Consider the following 14055-nt stretch of genomic DNA (forward strand, 5'->3'; position numbering starts at 1 on the left):
TACAAGTGGGAGCTAAACAGTACAAACTGAAAGCATTTGCTGATGATTTAGTATTGACTTTACAGGAGCCAGAATCTAGTACCAAAAGGGTACTGGAACTGATTCCAGAATTTGGCCAGGTAGCAGGTTTTAAGTTGAACAAGATGAAAACTAAGGTTTTAGAGAAAAATTTTACTGCGAATGAGAGAGAGAAGTTTCAGGAGGAGACAGGATTAACATTGGTTAAGAAAGTGAAATATTTAGGGGTTAATATGACTGCCAAGAATGTGAACTTGTTTAAGGATAACTATGAAAAATGTTGGATTGAAGTGAAAAAGGACTTGGAAATATGGTCAAATTTGAAGTTATCATTGTTAGGCCGAATTGCTGCGATAAAAATGAATGTATTGCCAAGGATGTTGTTTTTGTTTCAAACATTGCAAATTTTGGACAAGATGGATTGTTTCAAGAAGCGGCAGAGAGATATTTCTAGATTTGTCTGGCAGGGCAAGAAGCCTCAAATAAAATTCAAGATATTAACTGATGCTAAAGAAAGAGGTGGATTTGCCCTGCCAGACCTTAAACTTTATTATGAATCAGCTGCTTTTTGCTGGCTGAGAGAATGGCTGCTTCTTGAAAATACTGATGTGCTGGACTTAGAAGGTTTCAACAATGTATTTGGTTGGCATGCATATTTGTGGTATGATAAGGTAAAAGCACATAAAGCATTTAAAAACCATATTGTTAGAAAAGCACTGTTTAATGTTTGGATAAGATATAAGGATTTGTTAGAAAATAAAACCCCAAGATGGTTGTCACCAATGGAAGCGAAGGCACAGAAAAAACTCAATATGGAGGCCAAATGGCCGAAATATTGGGAAATTTTGGAACAAGATGGAGACAGAATAAAACTGCAGTTTTGAAAAATTGAAAAACAGAGTGCGAGATTGGCTCCATTATTACCAAATAATGGAGGCATACAACTTGGACAATAAAATTGGCTTCCAGGTGGAAAAATCAAAATTGGAAACAGAATTGTTAGATCCCAAAATTAAGAATTTGTCAAGAATGTATAACTTGCTGTTGAAATGGAACACTCAGGATGAAACGGTGAAATCTGCTATGATTAAATGGGCACAAGATGTTGGACACAACATTATGATGGCTGACTGGGAACAGTTATGGACCACAGGTATGAAATTTACGGCATGTAATGCCCTAAGAGAGAATTTAATGAAAATGATTTACAGGTGGTACATGACACCAGTCAAGCTGGCAAAAATTTATAATTTACCTGACAATAAATGTTGGAAATGTAACGAGACTGAAGGTACATTCTTTCACCTTTGGTGGACATGCCCAAGGATTAAGACATTCTGGGAGATGATTTATAATGAAATGAAAAAGGTATTTAAATATACCTTCCTGAAGAAACCAAAGAAGGACAGAACTTTCTTTATGTATGCAACAACAGCAGCAAGAATACTCATCGCGAAGTATTGGAAGACACAAGATTTACCCACCCGGGAAGAATGGCAGATGAAGTTGATGGACTATATGGAACTGGCGGAAATGACTGGCAGAATCCGAGACCAGCGAGAAGAGTCGGTGGAAGAAGACTGGAAAAAAATTAAAGATTATTTACAGAAATACTGTAAAATTAATGAATGTTAGAAAAATGTTGGAATGAAGTTATATGGTTTTAGCAGAAATGTTACAAGGAATTAAGTACAAATAGATTATTAATGTATTAAAGGGAAAAATAAGGTTAGAATACGTTAAGATAAATTACAGGACAGAAAACAGAGGAAGATGAAATGGAATTGCTGAAACAGTTAATTAAAGTGGAATACAAAAGGGAGGTGTGAGGAGGTTCTTGAAACAAGTGAATGAAAGACAAGATACTGAAATTATTGGATGTGTTTTAAATTGTGTTTGTTTTGTTTCGTTAATTTAATATTTTAGTGTTAGTGTTATGCAGTGTTTTTGTTTTTGCATTGTATTGTATTGTATTGTTTAATTCTTTTTCTTTCTTTTGTAGTCTTTAAAATGTTAATAAATATTATTATTATTTTTAAAAAACAGTAGGTTGCGCCAGAGCCAAGGAGTGGCAGAGCCAATGCGTTCTGTATCTGAGATGGAGTGGGAAGGGGCTGGCGTCCACCGCAGCCATCCCCTGTCTGCCCTCATGGACCGGCCAGAATCCACTGGGCAAATGCTCATCTTGCCAGAGTCTGGGTCTTCTGCTGTTGCTCTCAGAAACCGTGCCCAGGTGGGATGTTTCGTTTTTTGTAGCTGCTTCATCCCTGAGGAAGTTGGAGGTGACGCAACTCCTGCATCTCTGACGTGGGAAGGTTTGGGGGTATAACAAATTCCCCCCTTCTCCCTTGGCTCTGTGGAAAGAAGGCATCTTTACATTTTGAGCCCATTTCACAGGCCAGGAGCCAAGCACCCCTTCCTGAGGGGGAGAAGAGGCCCAGAAAAGATGAGCCCTTCCCAGCCCAAAGGCGTTCCCCTGAGATTCAGCTTCCGAGCTATGGCTAACCAGGTTAGGAGCAGGAATATTGGGAGCGGGAAGGAACTGATGTCATCTGCCAGAGCAGCTGGCTAATTGAAGGGAATGAGGTGATAACAAGGCTTTCAAATCTGAACTCTTGTTTGCGGCTGATTAGGATAGAGGGAGGTGGAGAACAAGGGCAATCGGAAGCAGACTCTGGGTAGTTGGTTCCTTTTCTTTGTTCGGGTTCCTACGTCACACCAGCAGTTTAAATGGCAACACTCCTTTGCAAGATTGTCCGCCTTTTAAATTCTTTGTTATGGAAAATCAATAAAATGATAAGTTGCCCCTGCCAAAGGGTTGCATGACATCTGGCTGAAGACTTTTTGTGCTAAAAGTTGAAGCTATGCTGGTGTGTGTGTGTGTGTGTGTGTGTGTGTGTGTGTGTGTGTGTCCGTCCATGTGGCCGCTGTGTATTCAACATTCCACCCCCTCCAAAGCATCCTAAGAACCTTAGTTTTCCTTTCACAGTGCTATGATTCCCAGCACCCTTAACAAACCATTGTTCCCAGGACTTTTTGGGTGTGGGTGGAAGGAGATGTGCTTTACGTGTGCGGTGTGCAGGCATCTCCCAGCACATGTGTGGGGGGATTCAAGACTAACTCTTATGCTTTTCTTCCTTAGACCAGCTTGACGTTGAAAAAGAGGTTCTCTGGGTTGAGGAACACATGCCATTTCACAGCGAAGCAGAACACGGGCCGAATGGTCACTCTGCCATTGGATTTGGTGAAGTTAGACTGGCTTTGCAAAGGAGCTTGCCCCTGAAGCCAGTTGGTTGCCTGCCTTCTTCCTGGCTGGCGGCTTGGCACCACCAAAACACAAAGAGACAGCCCCATGCAAACTCACACCCAAAGATTTCTGCCCATGCTTCAGACATGCAGCCCTAAGAGCAGCTCTGACTCCCACTCTAGGCCCCTCTGCCCCAGTCTTCCTCCTGATGTAGGCTACAGGATCTGGGAAGTCTGATCCAGCTTTGAGGTGTGGTTCCATATGGCCGTTAGTACTGTTCTGCTTTTGCCAGAGAGCCACGTGGTAAGGAAGATCTCCAAGTATGCTTCCTAGGGACTCCACTTTATCCTCAGATGTGCCCACAAAGGCATGATCCAGCACCCTCATGCCACAGCTGCCTCTGGAGTAACCCTCACTCCGGTAAGAGGCGTGCCTCACAGCTGAGTGCCTGGTTGTTTGTGTAGGGCGGGGGCAGGGAATCTTGTGGGCTCCCAGATATTGCCAGATCCAATGGCCTTCTGCCTCAGCCAGCATGGCCGACGGTCAGGGGTGATGGAATCCAAAAACATCTAGAGGGCCACACAATTCCCCATCCCTGGTCTAGTGAATTTGAGGTTCTTGGTTTCTCTCCCTCTGCCCCCTTTTGCCTGGAAAAGCACTTTGGCAGATTCCTTTGGAGGATTTGGGTGTGACAAGCTGTAGCAGCGCACTGAATAAAACAACTTTGAGAAGCTGAAATACCGGGCTGTTTTCTTTTCTAATAAAAATATTCACTGTGCAGTTCACAGGCACAAAACACAATGTTGATATTGTCCAGGAAATGGGTTTTCAGTTGGAGGGCATGGCTTGTGTGAGAGCATGTTGTGTGGGATAACCAGTCTCATATAACGAACATGCTTCAGTCTAATTAGTGCATGAAGGGGTTAACATCATAGAGTAAGCTGTCCTGCCATCTTAGCCATGTCTCTTCCCCTTACATTGGGAGTGAGTTCTGATCTATTCTGGTATTCACTTTTTCAGCGTTTAATGTACTGTAGGTTTTTCCTGATTTTATGGTTTTATCTTTCTGTAAACGGCGGATGTTTTTGCGTGGAGGGGGGCCGTATTCTGCAATGTGCTATCAATGCAATAATAGTGCAGCTTTCTAATGGACTGTCCACGCAAACATCATTCTGCTTTCTCAGTTGCTCTGCAATGCTTTGCCAGGGTTACCACATCATGGCCCCCTGGGGGTGCGCTCCTGTGTTTTAGCTCAGCAAAAGCAGGACAAAATTCCTCTAGTATGGCTCACAGTGAGGGTTGCTGAGAGTTGGGAGAGATCTTGGAGGCCAAAGAGTTTGCTTTTCTGCCCAGTACAGGGGATCTTGCCAGCTCTTCACCCCTGACTGGCCGAAGATGCCCATCTCTCATCCAGGCAGCTCCACAGCGTGCCTGGATGATGACTCAGATGGAGCTGGACACAACATTCCTGAAGGATGCAATAATCTTGCAATTGTGGTGGACCAACTACATGTCATTGTGCTTTGCAAGTTGTTCTGTGGTGCGTCCCCTGTGCTACTATATTATTATCAGCCAGAGGGGCCCTCTTGAGCTATAAAATGCAACTTAAGTGGGACAAATCCCCCCCCCCATAACATTTAGGTGGATTTAGGGGAGTGCAACTGGTTTGGTCACACTGGCATGAAGCCTTGCGGAATTTGAGATGCCGTGGTTCACCACTGAAGAACATTTGTGGTATGAAAAAGGTACCTGGTTTCAGCTGGAAGTTAGGGGGCACTGGTTGGAAGTGTCGGAGTATGTCTGTCCCAAAAGCTTTGCAGGCACAAACAGTACTGAATACAGTCTTGCATATAACTGCCCTCCTACTGTCATGAATAGAAACAATCATGAATCGACAAAAACGGGCACCTGGAAAGAACCACTATGCCAACAGGATGTCGGACTGAATGGGCCTTGGCCTGACCCAGCAAGGCTCTTCAAATGCGCTTATGTTCCCCTGACTTTGGGGATGCCTTGCAGGAGTCTCACCCGTCTCATGGCTATTCTTCTAGTGTGGACCAGTTCGACAAGCTCTCCCCCGAAAGCAGGTGCACCATCCAGAACATGCTGGCGCTGTACCTGAAGAAGAAAGCGAACACAGACCAGGAGGCAGGGACTTCTAGGGGAAGCGAGGCCTTCATGCGGGAAGCCTTGACTCCTCACGTGCTCCACGGGATCAGCTTTGACCCCACCACCCAGTCTTCTGCTGGTGTCACTCTTCCCCCTGGCCCAGAACAGGAGGCTCCTTCCCAACACGCAGAATGCCTTGCACGTGATCGATGGGCCTGTGCTCACTGTGACATAGGCAGGGCCGGATTCATGTATAGGCTAAGTAGGCTGAAGCCTAGGGCCTCTAGATCTAGGGGGCCTCGCCAGCCTGCCCGCTCCCCAGCGCCGCAGACAGTCTTCCCTCTCCCCAAATTGCAAACCCAAGACTTCATGCAGGGCATTTCTCCCCCATTTCAAGGACATTTTGCTTCAAAAGGAAAGGTGGACTTGGAGAAGGCAAGCAAAATGCGAGGGAGATAGTGAAAGATACAGGAAATTGAATGCAGATTTCCAAAAAATAGCAAGGAGAGACAAGAGGGCCTTCTTAAACGAGCAATGCAAAGAAATAGAGGAAAACAACAGAATGGGAAGAACCAGAGATCTGTTCAAGAAAACTGGAGCTATGAAAGGAACATTTCATACAAAGAGTACCATAATAAAGGACAAAAGTGGTAAGGACCTAACAGAAGCAGAAGACATCAAGAAGAGGTGGCAAGTATACACAGAGGAATTATACCAGAAAGATATGGATGGCTTGTACACCCCAGGTAGTGTGGTTGCTTAAATATATTGTTGTTGTTTAAAATATATTTTTTACTAGCCTGTTCAGGAGGATGGAAAGGCAGGACACTACTAGCATCTCAGCAGACTAGGAAAAACAAACAAGCCTTGCAGAAGAATGATTGAGAGGACTTACTTACAAAGGCTCAACTATCAAGCAGGATCTGTTTTAGAGTTGAATTTGTACGTCGGGATGAACTTGATCTCTCCCTCTGTGAAATCAGCAAAAGCTGTCTTTTGGGTACGCTGAATGTTTAGCTAAAGCCAAAAAGAAATCGCTTATCAGCAGAGAAGAGTAAGACCCCTGTTGCCTGACAATGGAGTCTATTAACAGCCACTGTTGTGCTGGAAGACCAAGGTGAAGTACTACTAGGTTAAAGTTAAAGGAAAAGGGACCCCTGACCATTAGGTCCAGTCGTGACCGACTCTGGGGTTGCGGCGCTCATCTCGCGTTATTGGCCGAGGGAGCCGGCGTACAGCTTCCGGGTCATGTGGCCAGCATGACTAAGCCGCTTCTGGTGAACCAGAACAGCACACAGAAACAGCGTTTACCTTCCCACCGGAGCGGTACCTATTTATCTACTTGCACTTTGACGTGCTTTCGAACTGATAGGTTGGCAGGAGCAGGGACCGAGCAACGGGAGCTCACCCCGTCGCGGGGATTCGACCCGCCGACCTTCTGATCTGCAAGTCCTAGGCTCTGTGGTTTAACCCACAGTGCCACCCGCGTCCCACTGTTAGTAGTACCCAGTGGCCATTTGTTTTTCATGTCTGCTTTTATGATATGTTTATCAGTATGTGGTTAGCAGCTTCAGATCCTACTGTTTTACAGAGACTGTTTAGCTTGCTCTTTTTACCCCTTTACTAGACAGGCTGTATTTCTGTGCTGTTTTCAGAGTGGGGAATGAATGCCCATTCCTTCATGGCCAGCATGGAAACACAGAAGGCTAGCCATTTAGGAGGTTTGCAAAGAGGACAAGGGTGTTACGGGGTAATCTTCTAGCAAACAAGCTTGGCACAGCAGATCTGAGAGGTGGTTTTCTGCTCCCGGAAAGCCAGCCTGGAAACCAGGTTGCCAGGTGAAGGAAGAATGGAGAGATCAACCAACTCACTTGCCTTCAAAGAATTTCTGGTTGCCTGTGGCTACTGGGATAGTGCTTAGATATCAGGCTGGCTGACACATCTTAAAAAATACAAGGAAAAAGCTTCTTTTCTTTCATTAGCAAAGCTCCTTTGGGGCCCCGAATAGCTAAGCTGAGGAAGAAGTGGCTGGTATTACTTGTTTGTTCTTGGTCCTGACCTTGCCTGCCCTTGCACACTCCTGTTGTCTTTGCATATTTAACCAGCACGTCTGTTCCAATTGGAGTCCTATTCCTGCAGTTCCACATCCTTCTCTTTGGCACTTGGGCATTCGGTTCCAGGAGCTGGACCTGAGCACAGAGGCTTTCTTCTACTTGGACTCGACAAAGGAGCAAGAGTGGCTGACAGCTGTGGAAAAGGCTTTGCGTTCCAAATCCAAGTACAAGAAAGTAAGTCCAACCCCACCCATTTCTTCAGCAGCCAGACAGCTGTCAGGAGCTGGAGTGAGGAGGAGGAGGAGGAGGAGGAGGTCAGCAAGAAAAAACACCTGGTGTCAGTGGTGTTTTATTCAAAAGAAGCCAACATTCTTTATTCAAAGAAACCCAAACCGTGCAGGCCTCGTGATCACAGAAACCTTTCCCAACAGGTCTTGCCCCAGTGAGGTAGTTGTGAAGGCTGAAGGTTGCTACCCTCCCACCACTCTCTTAAGTCTCCTCCTCCCCCTGGTCCTTCCCAAGCAACCTGAGACTCTGACACCTTGCCTGTCTTTGCTCCCTCCTCTTAATTTCTCTGTGTTCTGGGAGACCAGCAGGGAGGGGACCTGATCGCAGCAGGATGGGGAGACCCCCTGGCTTCTTCAGCAGCCTTCCTGATCTCTGCCTCTTGACCCCCGCCTCCAGCCTCCACTTCTGCCTCGGATTCTGGGCTGCTGTTTGCCACAGAATCTTCCTGCCCTCCTGCCTCTTCAGTTTCCAACACCTCCTCTTGCTCACAGTCTGCTCCCTCTTCTCCCTCTGACGACCCCCCACCAGTTCCCTGGCTCTGAGCCTTCTTCCCTTGGGGGATCCCCAGTTGGTGCCACCTGCCACTCCTATCTGCATCCAGCCGGCCCAGGACAGCAAGCAATGAACAGAGCTGGTAGACATCCCAGTACCTTGCATCTTCTAGGTGCAGCTGGTGCGTCTAGTCGGAATGATGTTGCTCATCTTTGTCAGGAAGGACCAGCTCAGCCGCATCAAGGAAGTGATGAGGGAGACAGTGGGCACAGGCATCATGGGAAAGATGGGGAGTAGACCCTGACAGCGGAATTCCCTACGTCAATCTTTCTGTCTGTCTATTTGTTTTTCTAATCTCTGCCAACCAGTTTCCCCCTCTTTCCTGCTTGCTCACTAACAGCCATCTTTGCTCCGCCCCTGCAGGGTAACAAGGGGTGTGTGGCCGCAAGGTTTGTCTGCAACAATACCAGCTTCTGCATGGTCAATTCCCACCTTGCTGCCCACGTGGAAGACTTTGAGCGCCGAAACCAGGATTACAAGGATATCTGTGCTCAGATGAGCTTCCTGCCCCCTGACCAGGGTCTGCTGCAGCTGACAATTATGAAACACGAGTGTGTTTCGAGGGCTTGGAGGGAGAGAGCCTTGGCTGATGTAACTTGTTGGTCTCCGCTATCTGGAGAAGCAAATTGAGTCATGTTTCTGTAACTTTCCTGCCTGTGTGTAGCTCAGGGTAGGCAGCATTTGTTGTTGTTTAGTCGTTTAGTCGTGTCCGCCACTTCGTGACCCCATGGACCAGAGCATGCCAGGCCCTCCTGTCTTCCACTGCCTCCTGCAGTTTGGTCAAACTCATGCTGGTAGCTTCGAGAACACTGTCCCACCATCTCGTCCTCTGTCGTCCCCTTCTCCTTGTGCCCTCCATCTTTCCCAACATCAGAGTCTTTTCCAGGGAGTCTTCTCTTCTCATGAGGTGGCCAAAGTATTGGAGCCTCAGCTTCACGATCTGTCCTTCCAGTGAGCACTCAGGGCTGATTTCCTTCAGAATGGATAGGTTTGATCTTCTTGCAGTCTATGGGACTCTCAAGAGTCTCCTCCGGCACCAGAATTCAAAAGCCTCAATTCTTCGGTGATCAGCCTTCTTTATGGCAGGCAGCATAGTGCTCTCCAAATGTTGATAGACCAAAATTCCCATAATTGCTAAGAATTGGCCTTGCTGACTGGGGCTCATGAGAGTTCCACTTCAGCAACACCAGGAGGGTGCAGTGTTGGCGATCCCTGCTGCTGCAGCTGCACCACTAAGGTTTCTACTAGAGCAGCCAGTAGAGAGCAACATAAACTGAGTGGCAGAGATGTACTAGATTAGATTATAGCAAATGTGGGCAACTTCTCCAGTGATCGGGGTGGGAGTTGCAGTTTGTTAATGGCAGTAACGCAAAAGCAGAGCGGCCATTTTGCATGGAGAAGGTTCCAGGCTCAGTCACCAGTGTGTGCAGCTAGGGCTGGGCATGATCTCTGCCTGAAAGCTGCTGCCAGTCCATGTAGTCCATCCTGAGCTTGATGGGTCAATGGTCTGCCTCAATATAAGGTCGCTTCCTATGTTCCTGTGTACTACAGCAGGGTTTGGAGGGCCACAAGCGCCCTGCCCATGAATTAACAAACCAGGGGAAATTCTAAAAGTCTTTGCTGAAAGGACATCAAAGCAGGGGCCAGGTGAACCTCTTTGGGAGATTATTCTGAAAGGTCGGGTGCCATGACTGAAAAGGCCCTGCCATGCTTGAAAGAACAGGAGTTCCCTGGGAAAGGGATTCTAGTCAGTGGAGAGGCAGTGCAAACATAAGTGGGCCTTCTTCTGGTACCCTTTTCCCAAACCTTGAAACACTTGAAAGGCCAAATGGGATGCTCTAAATTGGGCCTGGAAGCAGTTCAAGAGCCAGTCTAGTTCACAGAGCACTAGCCTAATATGATCATACTGCCCAATCCTAGTTATCAGTCTTACTACATATTGCAGGAAGTGGCAGCAGGCTGCCCCCCGCCCCCCGACCCCGTGAGCTAGTCTGTAGCTGTGGTTGCTTTGCTTTTTTCCAGCATTGTCATCTGATCACTAAAAATGAGCTTCAGAGACTTCTGACCTACGACCAGGTGAGAGACATCTTTGTGTTATATGTGGTGGTTTAGGATATTGCCCTGTTTATTTCCTTTGTCTGGGATACCCCAGCCTAGGCTAGAGAAACCACTTTCAGGCAGTTAGGAGCAAAGTGTAGCTATAACATAGGATGACTGCGACTTCTACAAATGCTTTTTAAGGTTGCAGGTTTGTGCAACCTGAATTAGAAGCAAGTCCCAATTAAGTTGGAGGGTTGCCTTGGAATAAGTAGGACTGCTCTGCAGTTTCCCAGTTAGAGGGCTTTCCTAGCTCAGCACACACTCCAGATGTTGTTGGACTCCCATCAGCCCCAGCATAGCTGCTGTCCAGCAATATCTAAAGGTCTAAGGTTTCCTGCTCTAGGTTTTGCATCTGTCTGGAAAATCTGCGTTGCTCACATGTTCTTATCAGCAGATACTTTCATTAAGTCAAATTAAATTGCTGGTGCTTTTTGTTTTAATTTTTTCTCTCCAAGGTTTGTGTGTTCATAATGTTTACGACCTTTCTCCCATTTGGCATTCTTGAAGTTAAAGTTTCCCCCATACACCTGTGAGAACAGGATGCTGTACTAGATGGGCCATTGGCCTGATCCAGCAGGCTCGTATTGTGTCCTTCTGTTCAATTCTTCACTGTCTTAACTTTTAGTTTACAGACAAGCCAACTTGGCTGTGCCAAAGAGTGTATCTACCTGACCTCCTCCCGTTTTAGGTGAGACGGTGGACATTTCCCGGGATGTGTACGTCAGCAAGGAAGATCAGACTGAGCCTATCTTTGTCCTTCACCTTGACCCTGGCAAGGACTATTTCCTCACCATCAGTGGGAGCTACCTACCAAGCTGCTTCGGGACCTCCTTGGAAGCCTTGTGCTGGATGAGGCAACCGATTGGCAAAGTTCCCGTCACCAGCCAGTGTGGTGTAGTGGTTAAGAGCGGTAGTCTCGTAATCTGGGGAGCTGGGTTCGCGTCTCCGCTCCTCCACATGCAGCTGCTGGGTGACCTTGGGCCAGTCACACTTCTGTGAAGTCTCTCAGCCCCACTCACCTCACAGAGTGTTTGTTGTGGGGGAGGAAGGGAAAGGAGAATGTTAGCCGCTTTGAGACTCCTGAAGGGGAGTGAAAGGCGGGATATCAAATCCAAACTCTTCTTCTTCTTCTTCTTCTTCTTCAGACTTATTGACCTGGTAGGGAAAGGGGTTGATTTACCTGGCAGCTTCATGTGCTGGATGTCTACCCTTCCCACTCTGCTTGCCTGCTTGAAAAACAGCTGCTCTTCCACTCAGAAATGTGGGGGCTGGGGGTCCTCCGCTGCATTCAGCTTCAGCTTCTGTAGCTGTGCATCCGCTTCCTGTGTGCTGTCCATGCCCTTTGTTTGCCTTGACTGAGTCATCCCAGGTTCTGGTCCTCCCACCTGCCCTTTCGCAGGGCCACTGAACCGTGTGCATTTCCCTGCCATCTGCCCAGATACTGTTCAGCCAACGGGCTGTTTCTTTCTCTTCTCAGGGCCTGTGCCATTAACACCCTTGGTTGTCTTTTGCTCTTGCCTTCCTCCTCTGATCTCAGGGAGAAGACAGCTTCCTAGAAAAGGTAACAGTTGGTTTGCTATCCGCTAGATGTTCTTGTAGCGGGCTCAAATCAGGTACAGGCAATGCCCCGTTTACACGGGGGTTGCGTTCCGAGGTACCGTGCGTTTAAATGAAATTGCGTATATCGGGGACAGCATTGGAAAAGCCTGCAAACCCCCTCTAAACTGATATTCTTGTAAAGAAGCTGGTAAAATGCGGACTTGACTATGCTACCACTCAGTGGATTTGTAACTGGCTGACTGACCGAACCCAAAGGGTGCTCATCAATGGTTCCTCTTCATCCTGGAGAAGAGTGACTAGTGGGGTGCCACAGGGTTCTGTCTTGGGCCCGGTCTTATTGAACATCTTTATCAACGACTTGGATGATAGACTCAAGGGCATCCTGATCAAATTTGCAGATGACACCAAACTGGGAGGGGTGGCTAACACCCCAGAGGACAGGATCACACTTCAAAACGACCTTGACAGATTAGAGAACTTGGCCAAAACAAACAAGATGAATTTTAACAGGGAGAAATGTAAAGTATTGCACTTGGGCAAAAAAAATGAGAGGCACAAATACAAGATGGGTGACACCTGGCTTGAGAGCAGTACATGTGAAAAGGATCTAGGAGTCTTGGTTGACCACAAACTTGACATGAGCCAACAGTGTGAAGCGGCAGCTAAAAAAGCCAATGCAATTCTGGGCTGCATCAATAGGAGTATAGCATCTAGATCAAGGGAAGTAATAGTGCCACTGTATTCTGCTCTGGTCAGACCTCACCTGGAGTACTGTGTCCAGTTCTGGGCACCACAGTTCAAGAAGGACACTGACAAACTGGAACGTGTCCAGAGGAGGGCAACCAAAATGGTCAAAGGCCTGGAAACGATGCCTTATGAGGAACGGCTAAGGGAGCTGGGCATGTTTAGCCTGGAGAAGAGGAGGTTAAGGGGTGATATGATAGCCATGTTCAAATATATAAAAGGATGTCACATAGAGGAGGGAGAAAGGTTGTTTTCTGCTGCTCCATAGAAGCGGACACGGAGCAATGGTTCCAAACTACAAGAAAGAAGATTCCACCTAAACATTAGGAAGAACTTCCTGACAGTAAGAGCTGTTTGACAGTGGAATTTGCTGCCAAGGAGTGTGGTGGAGTCTCCTTCTTCGGAGGTCTTTAAGCAGAGGCTTGACAACCATATGTCAGGAGTGCTCTGATGGTGTTTCCTGCTTGGCAGGGGGTTGGACTCGATGGCCCTTGTGGTCTCTTCCAACTCTATGATTCTATGATTCTATGATTCCGGAAACCCTTTTGAAAGGCCTTTTGAAAACCACCAGCACTTGCCAGACTCCCTGCAAAACTCCTTGCTCCAACTCTCCACAGGCCTGAAAGGTCGGTGCCAAAGCTCCTGGGAGGGAGTCGAGATGCTGTTTCCATGCCACTTTGCCGCTTTTGTGCTCTTGGGGGGGGGGGGACATATTTGCCCCTTCAAGTGCCCCTTCCAGCTTTGCGGCAGTGTACATGTGCCTCAAAGGCACGTAAATGGAGTTGCCCTTGTCAACGATCAGCAGCTGCTCCATGCAGTGGCAGCTGGTCCCTTAGGGCAAACCAGGCACTACCCCACCAACCTGACTTTCCTCTCAGGCAACCCTCACCTGCCTGCCTTCTGACTCAAATCCAGTCCAGGTGGTGGCTCTAGCTCTCTGCTTTGGTCTCTTCCCTAGTCTCAACGTGGCCCTTGTAGAACTTGGCAGAGGAGAACGGAGACGAAACCAGAATTTCCCACCACTGCTTGTCACTGATTTTGCGCTGCTTGACTCTGGGTCCGCTTGCGATTGGCAGCACGGGAGGCAGACAGCCCAGTCTCATGATGCAGGCGCCAGCCCCCTCTGGCCCCAAGAGCCAGTTTTCTCCTTGTCTCTGTGCTCAGCAACTGCTGCACAGGCTATGCCACTCTGGCTTACTCTTACCACCTGAGCACTGGCATTTGGGAAGCAGTAGTGGCTGCTTTGGGGTGGCTCAGGGAAATGTCACTCCTCTCGAAATCATATCTACTTGGGTGTATTATCCTAGCCACAAGGAGACAGTGGTGACTGTCAATTTGGACAGCCGTAGACATTTAGAATCATGGAGGATATGTTTAGCAGTG

Source organism: Podarcis erhardii (assembly GCF_964252035.2).
Source record: "Podarcis erhardii genome assembly, chromosome: W".
Taxonomy (NCBI): domain Eukaryota; kingdom Metazoa; phylum Chordata; class Lepidosauria; order Squamata; family Lacertidae; genus Podarcis; species Podarcis erhardii.